The sequence below is a fragment of the Aegilops tauschii genome, chromosome 3 (assembly GCF_002575655.3).
Source record: "Aegilops tauschii subsp. strangulata cultivar AL8/78 chromosome 3, Aet v6.0, whole genome shotgun sequence".
Taxonomy (NCBI): domain Eukaryota; kingdom Viridiplantae; phylum Streptophyta; class Magnoliopsida; order Poales; family Poaceae; genus Aegilops; species Aegilops tauschii.
The window spans coordinates 20,435,511-20,453,359 of NC_053037.3; the positions used below are offsets into that span (position 1 = coordinate 20,435,511).

A 17,849-nucleotide genomic window follows, 5' to 3' on the forward strand; every position below is an offset into this window, starting at 1 on the left:
GGCGCGCACATAGCATGTACACGTACGTACATCGGCCAGGGTGCAAGAAAGAAAATACGGCCACGTATGTGTACATACGGGCAGGGTCTCGAACGCCTACTCGCGCATAGGTACGGCCAGGGGTCGTGTACATGGCTGGGTCGGAACGGAGAAACTGCGTCGTCGTCGTGTTCATGGGGAGGCAACAGAATGCATCGTGTTCACGTGGAGGTAACGAAATGCGTCGTGTTCATGGGAGGGGTGTGGCGTACCGCAAAATGGAGGAAACGGACCTCCTACGGTCGAAACGGGGGTCCTGTTGATCGGGAGGAGTTTGGCGTACCGCAAAACAGAGGAAACGGACCTCCTACGGTCGAAACGGGGGTCCTGTTGATCGGGAGGGGTGTGGCGTACCGCAAAACGGAGGAAACGGACCTCCTACGGTCGAAACGGGGGTCCTGTTGATCGGGAGGGGTGTGGCGTACCGCAAAACAGACCTCCTATGGTCGAAACAGGGGGTCCTGTTGATTGGGAGGGGTGTGGCCTACCGCAAAACGGACGAAACGGACCTCCTACGGTCGAAACGGGGGTCCTGTTCATTGGGAGGGGTGTGGCGTACCGCAAAACGGGACTCCACGGGATACTGTTCATCTCCACCGTCGACCTCCTCCAGCCTCCACGGGTTACCGTCGACCTCCTCCAGCCTTCACGGGCTCCTGTTCATCCAGCCTCCACCGCGCGCTACTCCACCGGCTACTGTTCAACCACCCCTCCACGGGCACCCCTCCACCATCTACTGTTCATCCAACCCTCCACACCACGGGGTCCTGTTCAACCACCCCTCCACGGGCACCCCTCCACCTTCTACTGTTCATCCAGCCCTCCACCACACCACGAGTCCTGTTCATCCAGAGGCAACGCCACCGCTCACTGTTCATCCAACCTCCCCGCCCCCCAGCAACGCTCACTGTTCATCCCAGAGGCAACATCGATCGGCTTCAGTTAGCAGCAGTAGCGAAGGAATCGCTCGATCGGGTTCAGTTAACAGCCATCGATCGATCGCTCGGGTTCAGTAACGCGTAGCCTGCAGTGCAATCGTTCGGGTTCAGTTAGAGCCCAACGCCTCGCCCGGGTTCAGTTAGAGCCAACGCCTCGCACACACGCGCGTACGTGTACGAGAGAAACGCGCATCGCTCGGCCCCCGACCTCCCACCGTAACCGGGAACTCGCCGAAATTTTCCTCGCCCTCGCTTCTACCACGGTTTTTTCCGTCATGGACGGCCCAAAGAATGTCATGCAGCTGCGTCTCCGGCCCGCCCAGGACGAAAAGCCCATTTTCTGTCATGATTTTTTGTCATAGAAGTAGGAGCCCACCACATCTATGATGATACCGGGTTTTGTCACAATTATCGTTATAGAAGTGTCATATGTATGACAGAAAAAAATTTCGTTCGGCCCAAAATGTCACGGATGTGTCTTTTTTTTGTAGTGCATATAGTATCTTCATATATGAAAAAATATGAAAGGAAAAAATGTATTGGTATTCTACAGAGATGTGTTGTACCTTGCACCTTGAGATAAAATTGTTTCTGTCAGCAGGATGACTGCATCTTGCAAGAACATGTAGTCTCTCTTCTCTGTTTTGTCTTCTATGTTCTGTGAACACATAAACAGAACGAATATTAGATGAAATATGAATTGTCTGATTGCCTAAGAAAGTGCATCAGATTAAACTGTATAGATAGTATAATAAATGTTCGCTTAATGCATTCATCAACGGCTAGGGAGACCAAATCATAATAACCTAGGTAGACCACACCAAACAACAGAGGCCAATGAACATGCCATTCTTCCTATTCTCTTTCAGAAGCATCAATCCAACACAAAACAAACCGAACCCTTTGTTTTTCACATGTCACTCGACAAAGAACATCATTTTCCAGCAAGCAAACATGAAGGTGCCAAGTAAAAACACAAGACTAAACAGACACGAGCCAAGTGGACCAATCCAAATGCACCAGACCAATCCAAAAGGCACATGTCCTGCTGCATTCACCTCTTCCTAAAAGCTCACTACAATCCTTGAGAAAGATCCCAACCCTAGCCAACAAGCCAAGCAAGGCAACAAACATGTACTCTGTAAATAATTAGCTAGATCCAAGGCCTTCCTTGGCAGCAAAGTAAAAACAAAACAAGAAACACAAAGAAAAATCTCTTCTTTGGAACCTAGCTAAATCAGAGAATTGGCTAGATAAGATAGATGTGCAGGGGTAGGAAGAGGGGGTGGAGCTCACCAGGTTCAGGGGGGTGGGGGGTAGGAGGAGGGAGGAGCCATGAGGGCTCGTGCCTCATCCACCTGCAGCAATTGCTACTCATCTAGATCGGAACCGACCTTGTCCACCAGAGGAGCAGGGACGCGTCCGTGCACCTGCGTGACCAAAAGCAGCAACAACGTGAGGGGAGGGGAGGGGAGGGGATTAGGGTTGGAGCAGGGGGGAGGGCGGCATCCCGAGCAGGCCATTGCGTGGGCGCGGAGCAGGCAGAGCACAAGCACTCGGAGGCCAAGGTCGGACGACATCGCCGGCGAATCTGCGAGCCCCTTGGCTGCCGCCTGACCTGCTCACTCTCCCTCTTCTCTTCCCTTCCCTTCTGATGACGAGAGGTCGAGGCTGCGGGCGGCGTGGTGCGAGGGAGACGAGGAGAGAGGTCCACGGCGGCGCGGTCTGAGGGGCGTCGGCGGCGGCGAGGTCTGCGGGGCGTTGGTGGCGGCGAAGTGGGCGGGGCTGCGAGGTCTGGTGGAGGGAGAGGTCGGGGAGAGGGCAAGGGCGAGCGGGGCTGGGATGCGGGAGGACGGGGGTTGAGGGCGCGGGTGCGGGGGAGAGGCGGCTAGGTCATCTACACGGGAGCGGACGCAATTTATATGCGTAAGCGTGAAATGACAAAAATGCTCTCGGCGGGGCAAGCTATTTACAGGCGGTGGCACGGATGCTTCTATACTATTCGTTGTAGCAGTGTCCGTTTTTGATCCAAAGGCCCAGATCTTCCAGACGCGAGATCGAATGGTTCACAACGCATCAAAAAACCGATCCGACGGCCGAGAGTCGCTAAGCTCCGAGAAGCCTCATGTTCTCCCTAGATACTTATATCAGGATTGTGTGGCCATCAACCGGAGCACAGCGATCTGCCCCTTGCGGCCTCCAAGGAGACACCACTTTTGTATTGATCAGGACATCTGGCTGTTGTTTACTTTCTCGAGAAAAACTTCCTACATCTTAATCAACTGTCAAGATAGTACAAATAACATCAAAAGTAAATAATTACATCAACTTGACACAACCTTGATCGGAGAGTTGTGGATTTTGTGAGTAGCCAGACCTAGCGGGTGATCAGCGAAGGAAGATATATGCGGAAATTTGTGGCGGTTCATCATCAAAGCATGTGATTCCCGCTCCATGTTGCAGTGTCTTGAAGTTCATTTGCATAATTAAGAAGGCTTTATGTCTTGATCATGTCTTGCCCGGAGAGGTCGTGCACGCACTTCAAAAGTTCACCATATATTGTTTTCTTTCATAAAAGCAAAGCTTTTGTGATCTTTTGGTCACTACTTCTTGACAGGCGGTATACACACTAGAGGAAACATACATACATTTGTAAATTGTTTATTGCGTTTTATCGAATGGTCCTCCCTCATTCTTTGCGATTACATATGTTACAAATTACGAAGATGGAATTCACATCGGATGACCAGCCGGACAATTACTTTAATCTCTACTAAGGAAATCAGAAAAAAAAAATGGTAACATTCCTCATGCTCCACAAGATTTTACATATTCATCACTTTGGTTGTAGCCCAAAAAAAATTTATGCAATGTGATCAATATATGGTTAAAGCGGGCCCTCCGCAATGGAATCAATTTGTACCAAATTGTCAACATATGGTTCGAGTGAACTGCTACGCTATGGACTTGGAGACCATGTGAGTTTATTGTAGAAACAGTTTAGCTTTGGGGCAGACCGCTCCTACGCCTAGTGGGATTTGGCATCAGCCTCATAGCATGCCACAAACAGATAGCGACGCGAAATGTTACATTTGGCAACACTATTTGCCTACATTGTTGGTGCCCTTAAAATATAAGAGTTACTCATGGAGCACTTGGTTTGCACAACGCCTGAATGGCACGAAGAGCATACAAGGGGATCCTGAGCCTCACGTTGAGTGTAGGACCTCAAGACGATCTGACGCGTCCTTCTTTCCCTATGCCTTGCATTCATACGTGTTGTTGGCATCTAACGTGGATTTCAACGTCCACATTGACGCACACAAAATATATAGGTATGTGTACCAAAGCATAAAATATGGATAAGTAAGATGAGAGGGTTTGTGAGACCAACCCAAAGGCTAACCTTCGTTGGCTTTTTTAAAAAGAGAAACTTCACGAACACTGCATGTCAAAGCCAAGGCTCGAACTCGGCTGGGTTGGTGGCTACTCGAGCTACCAAGCCAACGGTCGACGCCCTGTCCTCTATGAGGGGGTTTGTTGCTTGATCAGTTGAAGGGCAGCGGATATATATATATATAGAAGGAAGTAAAGTAAACATCAACTAGGTAATGATGGCTGGACCCCACTGATGTGGTTGTACATGCACACTTTGCGACCATGCATTCAGGGTGAGCAAAGCTAGGTAGCTATGAGTCGAGCCGCCCTCATTCTTCCCTGGCCGTTGAGCATACCAAAAGCACATGTCCTAAGCTACTCTTTGACCTATTGAAAGCCCAACTATATCCTTAAGTGAGTTTTTGTTTATATGGCAATATAAACTAATGACTAACCCTGTGTGTTAAATGTATACAAGGTGGGTTAGTCCAAAAATTGAATGCAAAAATGGTCGTGGACCTTCCATTCAGGGGCATAGGTAGGCCCCAGGCTGCTAGAGGGGTGCTGAAAGCAATCCCCTAGTTGAATGTAGCAAGAGTGATGCACTATAGCAATAGGAATAACTGTAGATACAAAGTTAACCTGGAGCTGAGGCTTGGACTTGTTAGAATTAATCCACCGCGCGTAGTATACGCAATCATCGGAGAACTAAGCAATTATATGAGCACGACATCGAAATTTGTTAACGAGGTTCACCGATATGGATACATCTCGGGGCTTGACTACGGGCGCTTCTTCATGTGACACCGTGACATTACCGCAGCCCGGCCACTCGGGCGCTGGCAAACACCGCCGGCTCCCCATGCGTGCCTATGCGATTATGTTGGCACATATTACATCGTGCGTCTACCCTCATTATATATGTGAGAACTAGGATGCAAGTGTCCTACTAGAACCCAACTTCATACCATGTAAATACAATAATACTCGGAGTCCAAATGTAACCTTCATCGTACACAATATTCGACACAACTCTAAAAAATTCCACCTTTGCGAATATTCTTTAACACCATGAATTCGTCAATGCGCCAAACTTCCATGTACATTGGACTTGAACTTATACCGCGAGTACTGCTGCTACTCCAAAGACTCCATGTGACTCCACCTGCAAGTTGTAGTCCCTTGTTTTCATGACAACATTCAACGCTCGAGCGAAATTAAGTTCCCCTTACTCTAGTTTGTGCTCCCAACTTACAGAGTATCCGTTCAACGCCATCACACACCAATCATTGTTCTATGTGAAAGTGAACAACTCCACTAGTGCAGAACCGGGCTTTAGCGCCGGTTCGTAAGGGCCTTTACTGTCGGTTCTGCAACCGGCACTAAAGAGTGGAGACTAAAGCCCCCCCCTTTACTACCGGTTCGGCACGAACCGGCGCTAAAGTGCCACCACGTGGAACGAGCCAGGCCCGGGTGCTGGCAGACCATTAGTACCGGTTGGTAGCACCAACCGGTACTAAATGTTTGGGGGGTTTTGGTTTTAATTTTTATTTTTCCATTAATTTTCTGTTTTCCATTTAATTCTTTTTTGTTTGATGGTATTTTACGATACTACATATTGTACACGTTATGCATATATATAAATAGATTTTCTCGTAGAACCGATCATATATTGTAACGCCCACGATGCGGCTATATCTCCCACTTGTCGAGGCACGACTTAGAGGCATAACCGCATAGTGGTTTTGTCGCAAGAAGGGTCATCTTCACACAATCCCATGTAAAGAACAAGAATGGGATAAAGAGTTGGCTTACAATCGCCACTTCACACAATACATAAATATTATTCATACATCATCCAAAATACAAACACATAGACCGACTACGGTCAAAATCCAGAAGAAAATAAGATAACCCCAAATGCTAGATCCCCGATCGTCCCAACTGGGCTCCACTACTGATCATCAGGAAAAGACACATAGTAACGACCACGTTCCTCGTCGAACTCCCACTTGAGATCGACGCCATCATCTGCACTGGCATCGTCGGCACCTGCAACTGTTTTGGTAGAATCTGTGAGTCACGGGGACTCAGCAATCTCACACCCGCGAGATCAAGACTATTTAAGCTTGTAGGAAAAGATGGTGCAAAGAGGTGGAGCTGCAGCGGCAAAAGCATATATGGTGGCTAACTTGCGCAAATGAGAGCGAGAAGAGAAGCAACGGAACGGACGTCATCTAGCAATGACCCAGAAGAGGTCCTGAACACCTACTTACGTCATTCATAACACAGACCGTGTTCACTTCCCGGACTCCGCCGAGAAGAGACCATCACGGCTACACACGCAGCTGATGTATTTTAATTGGGTCAAGTGACAAGTTATCTACAACCGGACATTAACAAATTCCCATCTGCCTCATAACCGCGGGCACGGCTTTCGAAAGATAATACCCTGCAGGGGTGTCCCAACTTAGCCCATCATAAGTTCTCACGGTCAACGAAGGATAAACCTTCTCCCGGAAAGACCCGATCAGTCTCGGAATCCCGGTTTACAAGACATCTCGACAATGGTAAAACAAGACCAGCAAAGCCGCCCGAATGTGCCGACAAATCCCGATAGGAGCTGCACATATCTCGTTCTCAGGGCACACTGGATGAACACTACGTACAGCTAAAACCAATCCTCGAGTTTCCCCAAGGTGGCGCTGCAAGTGGCTCTAGTTTGGACCAGCACTCAGAGGAACACTGGCCCGGGGGTTTAAATAAAGATGACCCTCGGGCTCGCGAAAACCCGGGGAAAAAGGCTTAGGCGGCAAATGGTTAAACCAAAGTTGGGCCTTGCTGGAGGAGTTTTATTCAAGGCGAACTGTCAAGGGGGTCCCATAAATCACCCGACCACGTAAGGAACGCAAACTCAAGGAACATAATCCCGGTATAACAGTATCTAGGGCGGCAAGAGTGGAACAAAACACCAGGCATAAGGCCGAGCCTTCCACCCTTTACCAAAATATATAGATGCATTAATTAAATAAGAGATATTGTGATATCCCAACATATCCATGTTCCGACATGGAACAAACTTCAACTTCACCTGCAACTAGCAACGCTATAAGAAGGGCTGAGCAAAAGCGGTAACATAGCCAAACAACGGTTTGCTAGGAAAGGATGGTTAGGGCTGACATGGCTAAAATGGGAGACATGATATAGCAAGTGATAGGTAGCGGAGCATGGCAATAGAGCGAACAACTAGCATAGCAAAGATAGAAGTGATTTCGAGGGGTGGTCATCTTGCCTGCAAGATTCTCAGAGTTGTCGAAAGCTTGATCCTCGTAAGCGTACTCGACAGGTTCCTCGTTCACGAACTCGTCTCCCGGCTCTACCCAAGACAAGAATACAAACAAACGGAACCACAATCAACCACGAGAAATGCACAAGCAACAAGATGCAAAACATGTATGATATGCAAGATATGATATGCGATGCATATGCGTGCTCCGGAAGGAAAATGATGAACATGGCAGTAACTTGGCAAACCAAGCATGCCACTGGAAAGATGAGATGATTTCGGTCGAAATCGATATAAAGATCACCGGAAACGGATGCACGGTTTGCAAATGGCAAGCAAAACAAGAATGACACTAATCTGCGATAAACAGCAAGATAGCACTTAAAATGCAACAAGTAACAATGCTACAGCACCCCAACATAGGAACGAAGCATAAGAAGGTAATCTACAGGAAATGCTTGACAAAAGACGAACACTGAGCTACGGCTAGTTTCCAACATATCAAACTCAAACAACCATGGCAAAAGTGCAAAAGATTACAGGTTCACAGACTTAGTGAAAAACTGGACATGGCAGTAAACAGCATCAGGTAGCTATGTTCAGAGCACGAAATCAACATGCTACAGGAACTTAACATAGCAAAACAAGGCATGGTAGTGTTCTACTAAATGCACATGACAAAAGTCCCTTACTGACCATAAGCCAAAAAGGACCAGAAGATATGATGGCAAGCATGTAAACATAGCAAGTTTCGTTATCAGGTTTCAGACTTAGCAGAAAACAGAGCATGGCAGAAATATTAATATGTAGGCCTCTTTGTGAGCTTGATGCACCCGCTACAGAGCAACACACTACAAACCAAGCATACCTACAGCAAGATGGCATGTTTATAAAGCTAACCATGGCAAGAACAATTGCATAGCATGTAAGGATCAACTACAATAAGCTTGGCAACATTGCATATCATGTTAAGAATCTGCCAGAAATATTTTATAGCAAAAGTAGAGCAAGGTTGAGTCATGGTATGGCACTCCATAATTGCAAAAAATTGCAGGAATCGATCAATTACAACCATAGATACAAAACATCCTTACTGAACATCTCCAAACTATGCATGGATCTCTCTGTAGCATCAAGTTTACATGGCAACAAAATTACAGCAGACAAGGACTTGGAGAAATCACTAAGTCCCTGAAATCAGAAATATTACGGGGCCTACTTTGCATGCTTGTGCTAGTCACCACAGAGATCACAAAAATACATGGACTACACCACTGGAAATATGGCATGGCATACTTCAAAACACATGTAGATCTCATGCTCAAAAGATGCACAGATTAAATGATACAAAAATGACAAATCTCCAAGTTCTGATAAGAACCAGAGAATAACAGCAACTAGCCCTCTTCCAACAGAGATTTGGGCATCAAGGTGACCTCTGATGAATATAGTGCAATTGAACAAAATGAAGAGCATCACGAGTCGAACAATTTGACATATTACACGCGCGAATCGGAGCTACATGCAAGAAGTTATCGCATCACGAACAGAGGCACACGCTGATGAAATCTGGAGACTTAGAGAAAAAACGAGGTCGAGGGAAAGTCAACGTACGACGGTTGGCTCGATCCAGATCGGATCGAGCGAAGGCTACAGGAGCTCGGGCTCGGGCTTGGGGCTCCGGTGGCCGGAGCGACCGAAGGAGGAGGAGATGGCCGGCGGGGCCGGCGGTGGCGTGGCGCCGGCGGGGAGGGCGAGCGGCGGGCGGCGAGCCGCGGCGGAGCCGGCCGGCGGCGGGGCGGCGCAGCTCCGGCCGGAGGCGGCGGGCGGCGGCGAACTCCGGCGACGCGCACGGAAGGCGAGGCGGCGGCGGGCACGCGCGGTGGCGGTGCGGGCCCGCGGGCCCGTGGCGGGCTCACGGGCCGCGGCGGTGGAGGATCCGGCGGCGACACGTGGCGCGCTGCGATTCGTCCGCCGACGCGGGCGGACGTGTCCGGCGCGGGCGGACGTTGTCCGGCGGCGCGTGGTGGAGGACGCTAGGGTTCGTCTGCGATTCCGTTTTTCGGGATGCACACATATAAATAGGTAGTGGGAGTTAGGAGGCTCCAAATGAGGTGCGGTTTTCGCCCACACGATCGTGATCGAACGACCTAGAGCATGGAAGAGAGTTTGGTGGGTTTTGGGCTGGTTTTAGAGGGGTTTTTTGCTGGACACTCAAATGGACTTTGCGGATGCCCGGTTAACCGTTGGAGTACCAAACGACCTCCGAATGGAACGAAACTTGACCGGTAGTCTCCGGGTGGTATATTAGGGCCACTTGACAAGCCTCGGTCCATTCCGAGAAAGTTTGACACACGCACACGAAAGAAAACAAGAGGAGTGCACCGAAGGAGATAGGAGCGCCGGATTGCAAAACGGACAACGGGGAAAATGCTCGGATGCATGAGACGAACACGTATGCAAATGCAATGCGCATGATGACATGATATGAAAATGCATGACAAGACAAAATGCAAAACGAAAAACAAAACCCGACAACGGAGGGAAAAACATAACACATAGCCGGAAATGGCAAGAGTCGGAGTTACAAATATGGCAAGTTACATGTGGGGTGTTAAATATATATATATATATATATATATATATATATATATATATATATATATATATATATATATATATAATCGAATGTCTCACAACCACCATTAATTATTCACACATACACATGTATATATATACAATTTCTCCTACATGCTGCCTTGGTGCCTTCGGAGCACGATGACAAGTGGTTCATGGGGGCGGTAGCGGGTAATAGTATTCTCCTTTGGGATCTATGACCTGGTCGAGCAAAACTCCCGCTATTTCCTCTTGAAGTACTCATATGCGCTCTGTTGGTAGGAGCTGGTCCCGCATGTCTTTGAACTATTAAGAAGGAGATCAATATGCATGTGTATTAGTTGTGTGACTAGATATCGACAATCATGTAAGCTTTGTGAATAGTGTTCTGGCAAACGTACCTATTGTTGTGTATAATATCTGCTCCTTTCGGACGCCATCATGCGAATGTTCTCGCAAATGTAGTATGCACACAATTCAGTCCCCGGCGCCTGCTTCAAAGCCTTTACGAGAATAGAATTTAATCAGATAATAATTAATCAAGCATGTTAATTAATTAATGGTATTGAAACAATAATTAAAGAGATGGTAGATAGCTAGCTAATACTACTTAATTACTTACCTTGGGTCGATACCAAAATAGCTTTTGTCGCCATTTTCCTGGAGTCACCTTGATGTACTTTGCCCAAGCCCTGCCCGCCGGCAAAGAAAATTAATAAAGGGTTTATTAAAAATAGTTCATATCAGGAAATGATGAACTAAATAGGCCGAGATATAGCTAATAATGATTGAAATTACCCGTTGACTATCCCCTTCACGATGCTGTAGTCACTATCTTTTTTAAGTAGTGAGTCCAGTACTTCAACTTTTCCTTCGTCAACTTTAATGTCTAACAAGATCCAGTGGAACCTGCATGCGCATACGTTTGCATGTATAAATTAAGCGGGATGTGCATAACACTAATCAACTATAACCCTAAACCCTATACACTTGTTAACATCCAGCTAGTAAGCAAAAACAGAATTTGTAGTACAAGACAGTGTGACTCACTCGAAGTTGTTAGGAAGTAGTATATCTTCATTGCTATTGAGGCGCTTCAAGAACTCTAGCATGTTTTTCTCTACATCTTGTCTACACCATTCCAATTTCCATGTGTATTCATTAACGGTATTTGGGTCAATGAACCCAATGCCATAGCGTCCAGCTTTTTTCATTTCATACATCTTCATCCTGCATAATACCACAGAAAAGAATATATAGTGAGGATATATAATTACAGGTAATTAATGATCAATCAATGAGCACTAGAGCTAGCTTGAGACTTAAATTACAGAAAGAAATCACTTACAGACAATAGCAACTGATGATAGATTTGTCGAGTGCATCTTGATTGAATAACTGAAATAGTTCTGAATACTCAATGGATAGAGCTTTCTTATTGAAGTAATGATCTTCCTCGACTTGCACCATAAGGGACTCTCGATTGGAAATCTTGGTAATTTTCATGTACCAATCATGCAATTCATACATTCTCGTTGGGAGGTTCTTGACCTCCTCGGGCTCGACCAAAGGTTGGCCCCGGACATATTTCCGTTTTATTTCCTCCTCTCTAAGCGGAGACATGGGCTCGATATCGAGGAGTTGTCCAACAGTGATCTTGAGCATTTCAGCCTGCATTATATGCTCCTCGGTTATTACCACATCGCCCAGCTCGGGAACGTTAACGGTTTGCACACAATAATATTGGGCGCGCGTACTCTCATGTGTTGTTGGCACAACAAGCGGGGGGATCGATTGCGCCGCCTGTTCTCCCAGCTGGGGAACGGTTTTCCTGCATTTTTTGACAGCTGCTTGTTGGCTCGAGCTCGAGCTCGCTTCTTTCTGTAGTCGTGCTCGATGTGCCTTCCTGATTTGGCGCTCATAGTCTGAGTCAACAGGCTTGGGAGCTGGTGGTCTAGCCATACGAATGAAGTGGTCAATCTTTTCCTCAGGCACTTTCTCCCTCGGCGGCGGTGCCGGTTTCGGTCCAAAATGGGCGTCCACTTCGTCCCACACTATGGCATCGTTTTGCTCCTCGGTCATGTCGTGAGACCTCTGAGGAAGAGGAGCGAGGCTGCTTGGACCATATTTATATCGCTTGTCTCCGCCTGTACTTCCTGTACTACCTCGACTCGTACCGCTACACACCATAGCTGTAGCGTGTCTCTTCTGCGATTGCTTAGGCGGCGAAGACGGCTGACGTGGCTTAGTTGGAGCAGGAGGAGTGGCCTGACGCTGTGCCGGACTTGAAGCAGGAGGTGTGGCTTGACACGGTGTCGGACTTGAAGCAGGAGGTGCGGCCTGACGCTGTGCCGAACTTGAAGCAGGAGGTGTGGCCTGACACGGTGTCAGACTTGAAACAGGAGGAGTGGCCTGACGCGGTGCAATGAAAGGTTGCTTTGGGGGTAATTGTAAAAGCAACGGCGTCCGCCACCTTCATGGATATGTTCTTCATTTTGAAGTGTAGCTCACAGTTAGTGTTCTCTATGATGTCATCCACAGGGTATGTATCCAGCAGTGCGTCGCCCGGGGCGGAACCAACGCTGCTTCTTGGCATGGATGGGACGATGCTATCCAATGCTGGATGATCATCCGCTTGCTGCTACCGCTGCTGAGACCCCGTTTCCAGGCTAAGTGAGTCGATCTGCTGCTGCTGCTACTGGAATTTGAGTGCCAAGTCCGCGTGCCTTGCTTCTAGGCCTTGAAGGCGTTCCGCGTCATGCTTCCTCTGATCCTCCTCCAGCTTCCTCTTCTTCTCCTCCTCCATCTTCTTTCTTGCACGGGTCCTGTAGTCGTCGTTCCATTCCGAAAAGCCCTCATACCAGGGAATAACGCCCTTGCCTCGTGTTCTTCCCGGCTGTTCAGGATTTCCTAGGGCGCGCGTAAGCTCGTCGTTCTCTCTGTTGGGCGTGAACACCCCCTTTTGAGCATCTTCTATTGCGTCAAGTAACTTTTGTTCTGCTCCTTTTAGACTTGCCTTCTTCGAAACCAGGCCTGTCTTCGGGTCCAATGCCCCCCATGCGCATAGAACAAAGTTTCGCACCTGGGGGCCCAGCTCCTAGTAACCGGAGTGACCCCTGCATCCTCCATCTCTTTCTCAGACTTATCCCACTTAGGCATTGCCACCGCGTTGCCACCTGGACCCAGCCTATGGAACTGCATCTTTTTTGCAGCATTGGCCTTGTTTTTTCTCGACCATTCCTTAGATAATTCTGATTCCTTGAATTTCACGAAAGCGGGCCAGTGTTCTCTTTGCTTCTCTAGTGTTCCCTTGAATTCTGGAGTCTTCCTTTCTGCAGCGAGGTAGTTGGCCCATACAGTTTTCTTGTGGGTGTTGAATGCAATTGCCATCTTTTTAAGAGCAGCGTCCTTGACTTTCTGCACATCTGCATCAGTGAAATAATCTCGTAGGGTGAAATGTTCCATTAGAAATTCCCAAAGCTTTTGTTTTGCTCTGTCGTCGACCCAAGTAACATCTGGGCGTTTAGTTTTTGGCTCTTTCCAGTCTTGAATGGAGATCGGGAGTTGGTCCTTCACAAGAACTCAGCACTGACGAACGAACTTGTTCGCAATGTTCTTAGGCGTGAGGGGTTCGCCAATAGCTTTCATGGAATCGTTGTTGTACTTTACACCCTCCTTCAACTTTTTGCCCGGGTTGCGCTTTGTCCTGCTGTCTGTAGAAGCAGATTTGCTCGATCCGGAGGGCTGAAAGAAGAAAGATCGATTCGTTAATATATCTTCAAATAAAAAAACATGTGATGATCACTAGATGCCTGCTTATATAAATATACCTCGCCGGTAGTCTTTGTTATTTCAAGATCAACATTGTATCGTCATCATAATCATTGTCTGCGTCATCATAATCATAATCATAGTTCATGACTTCATCAGCTCGGTCGTCGAGATCGAATATCTTATCATCACCCTCCCCGATATTGTTCAGATATTGGGAGCCGTCATTTGCTTCATTCAGATCATCTGGCCTGTTAGGGCCGCGTATGATCTCGAACAGGGCCTCTTCTCCCTCTCTGCCGCTATTGTCCGCCATAGCTTTTATTTAACTAATACAGAAGAAATATAAAACAATTTAGTATTCAAATTACAATGCATGGATGCAATCAATAAGGAAAAACTGAATCATATAGTACATAATATGCATCGTCTCGAATAATATATAATCTCGAATACATCGTCTCGAATAATATATAATCTCGAATACATCACTGGCTAGGTAGCTAATAAAGATCGAATACTATAGAAGAATCTAGGCCACTCGCGGTTCCTGGGGCGCGGGCGGTGGACACCCAAAGACAAGGAACCATCACAGGATCATATCTCCGGTCATCTGCCCAAAGAACCTGCCAGGTATTGGAGAACCTGACGTCCATAGCAGCCATGTAGCGATGGACGTGCTCGTCCTCCTCCCTGACACGATGACGCGCCACCTCCTGCGGGGCCGGCTCCCTTTGCACCGAATGTGGCCCACGCGAACGCCACCAAAGGAGATCAGGGTCGACGACGGGACCCGAGGCCGGGTTCCTCACCAAGCGGCGCCCCCCTCCAGGTAGCACCTCCCAGTGCCAGCCCGGCGGAGCCCAGTCCCGGACATGGGTCAGCCGGACGTCGTGGCGAACGGGTCGACGGCGAGGATGCGGGCCGGGCATCGTCGAGAACAAATACTATATGTCCGCAAAAAGTAACATTTTTTAAAAGATTGGATTGTGATAACTAATATTCTATATGCAAATTCTAAAAATTTGACATTAATTAATTCATCTAGCTAAAACTAACTCTAAAATTTCTAACATTTCTATATATATAACTAACATTTCTAGTATTTCTATAACTAGAAAACAGAAAAATTGCTAACATTTCTATAAATATTTCTATAACTAAAAAATAGAAAAAATTATAACATTTCTATATAACTACCATTTCTAATATTTCTATAACTAAAAAACAGAAAAATTGCTAACATTTCTATAACAATGTGTGTGTGTGTGTGTGTGTGTGGACATGGCGTCCGGGGTAGGAGCTCCCTGGTGAGGCGCGGCGATGGGGGGCGGCGACGGGGACGGAGACGGGCGGTGACGACGGGGATGGGGACGGGGCGGCGAGGACATGGATGGGGACGGGCCGGGCGGGGACGACGGGAGGACGGGGTGGGGCGCGGCGACGGGGCGCGGCGCGGCGACGGGGACGACGGGGACGGGGACGGCGACGGTGACAGCGACAAACGACGACGGGGACGGCGACGGACGGCGACGGGGGCGGCGGCGAGGGGCGGCGGCGACGGGGCAGAGGAGAAAGAAGCAGAGGGGAGATGAGAAACTGATTTTTTTTGAAGTGTTTTCTTATATAGAACAACCTTTAGTACCTGTTGAAGCCACCAACCGGTACTAAAGGTCTGTTTTGGCCAGGCCAAGCGGCGGGAAGCGCACACCCTTTAGTACCGGGTGGTGGCTCCAACCGGTACTAAAGACCCCCCCTTTAGTACCGGTTTGAGCCACCACCCAGTACTAAAGGGGGTGCGCTGGCGCAGGTGTGGTGCGTCATGTTTGGTCCCACTTCGCTAGCCGAGGGGCGTCCGCACTGGTTTATAAGCCCCAGTGACGTAGCTCTCTCGAGCTCCTCTCCAAAGCAGGCTTACTGGGCCTAAATGTTTTGTGCTGCCCTGTGGGCCTACTGGGCCTTTGCGGGCCTGCATCCTGGCCCAACAATAGGTTGGGTTTCTAGTCGTATGCAGGCCGCTGTGCTGCAGTAGGCGAGCTTTTTTATTTTCTTATTTTTTTGCTTTATTTATTTTTGTTTTATTTATTTTTGAGTTGTTTTTTGCTGTATTTAGAGTTTCTTTGTGAATATTTTTGCTTTAGGTACAAAAAATTACAAACTTTCTATTAGTGCCGGTAGTTTACAAATTTGAATAGTTTACATTTTGAATTATTTGAAATTTGTGTGAATCACTAGTTTGTGAATAACTTAACTTTGAAAATAGATTTTCCAGTGATTCTTTTTTCTTATGTTTAATATTAGTGTGTTTAATCATTATATTCAATTTGGTAATGCTTAGGTTATTTAAAAAATGAAATTCCTTTGTAACGGATGAGTTTTCGTCCGAAACCCTGATACTTCGAAAGAGATTGTCCATTTTGTACACGAAGTGCATCCAGTTTTTGCGGTAACCCTCTCTACTTTTTTGCACATGCTATGTGAGTGAAATTATGATACCATGCCAACTTTCAACCTTTTCTGAGTTCATTTGAAATGCTTTTCAATTTCAGGGTCATTTAGCTGAAAAATCAGTAAATGCATGAAAGAATTTGTTTGCACATAAAATTTCTTCGCGTTTCAAATGCCAAAACACATAACTACCTTAACTATTACAGAGATTCCCTCCTGGGTGTGAAACACAGAAGAAAGTGATGATAGTGAAGCCGATCACATCCCAGATCTTTGGGTGTGAAACTTTTTCTTCGCGTGTGTCCCTTTGCGCCGTAGCCATGGAAAATCTTCATCATTTAACTGGATGCTCGGGTCAATATTCACTGTGAATGGAGCAATTTCATCAAACTTTTCATAATCTTCTGACATGTATGTCTTGTCATCCACTCCCACGATGTTGCTCTTCCCAGAAAGAACTATGTGGCGCTTTGGCTCATCGTATGATGCATTCGCTTCCTTATCTTTTCTTTTTCTCGGCTTGGTAGACATATCCTTCACATAGAAAACCTATGCAACATCATTAGCTAGGATGAATGGTTCGTCTGCATACGCAAGATTGTTGAGATCCACTGTTGTCATTCCATACCGCGGGTCTTCCATTACCCCGCCTCGTGTCATATTGACCCATTTACACCGAAATAGAGGGACCTTCAAACCACGTCCATAGTCAAGTTCCCATATCTCCTCTATGTAACCATAATATGTTTCCTTTCCCGTCTTGGTTGTTGAATCAAAGCCGACACCACTGTTTTGGTTGGTGCTCTTCTTATCTTGGGCGATCGTGTAAATTGTATTACCATTTATCTCGTACCGTTTGAAAGTCATTATATTCGAAGATGGTAACTGGGACAGCGAGTACAGGTCATCTTCAATAGAGGCGTCATGCAGGGTACGTGTCTGCAACCAGCCGGCGAAACTCCTGGTTTGTTCACGTGTAATCCAGTCATCAGACCGCTCCGGGTGTTTGGAGCGTAGAAAATTCTTGTGTTCGTCCATATACGGAGCCACCAAGGCGGTATTCTGTAGAACTGTGTAGTGTGCTTCAGTGAGAGAATGTCCGTCCATACATTTTTTGATTCCCTCCTAGCGTGCCTTTTCCATCCAGTCTGCCCTTATGCCGCGATTCAGGAACACCAATCGGCTTAAGGTCAGGAATAAAGTCAATACAAAACTCAATGACCTCCTCATTTTCATGGCCCTTGGAGATGCTTCCTTCTGGCCTAGCACGGTTATGAACATATTTCTTTAAGACTCCCATGAACCTCTCAAAGGGGAACATATTGTGTAGAAATACAGGACCCAAAACGTTAATCTCTTCGCATAGGTGAACT

The 17,849-nt window shown here is 47.2% G+C and overlaps 1 protein-coding gene across 3 annotated transcripts in view; it reads right to left on the reverse strand.

Annotated features, from left to right (window-relative positions):
- LOC120976374 (uncharacterized) overlaps positions 1 to 2,023 on the reverse strand; it is a 47,016-nt gene extending 44,993 nt beyond the window's left edge. For all 3 annotated transcript variants that reach the window (XM_073509866.1, XM_073509865.1, XM_073509864.1), the window contains exon 1: positions 1,544 to 2,023. The gene's annotated coding sequence lies outside the window, so the exon portion shown is untranslated. The remainder of the gene's footprint in view (positions 1 to 1,543) is intronic.
- Positions 2,024 to 17,849: the final 15,826 nt, after the last annotated feature.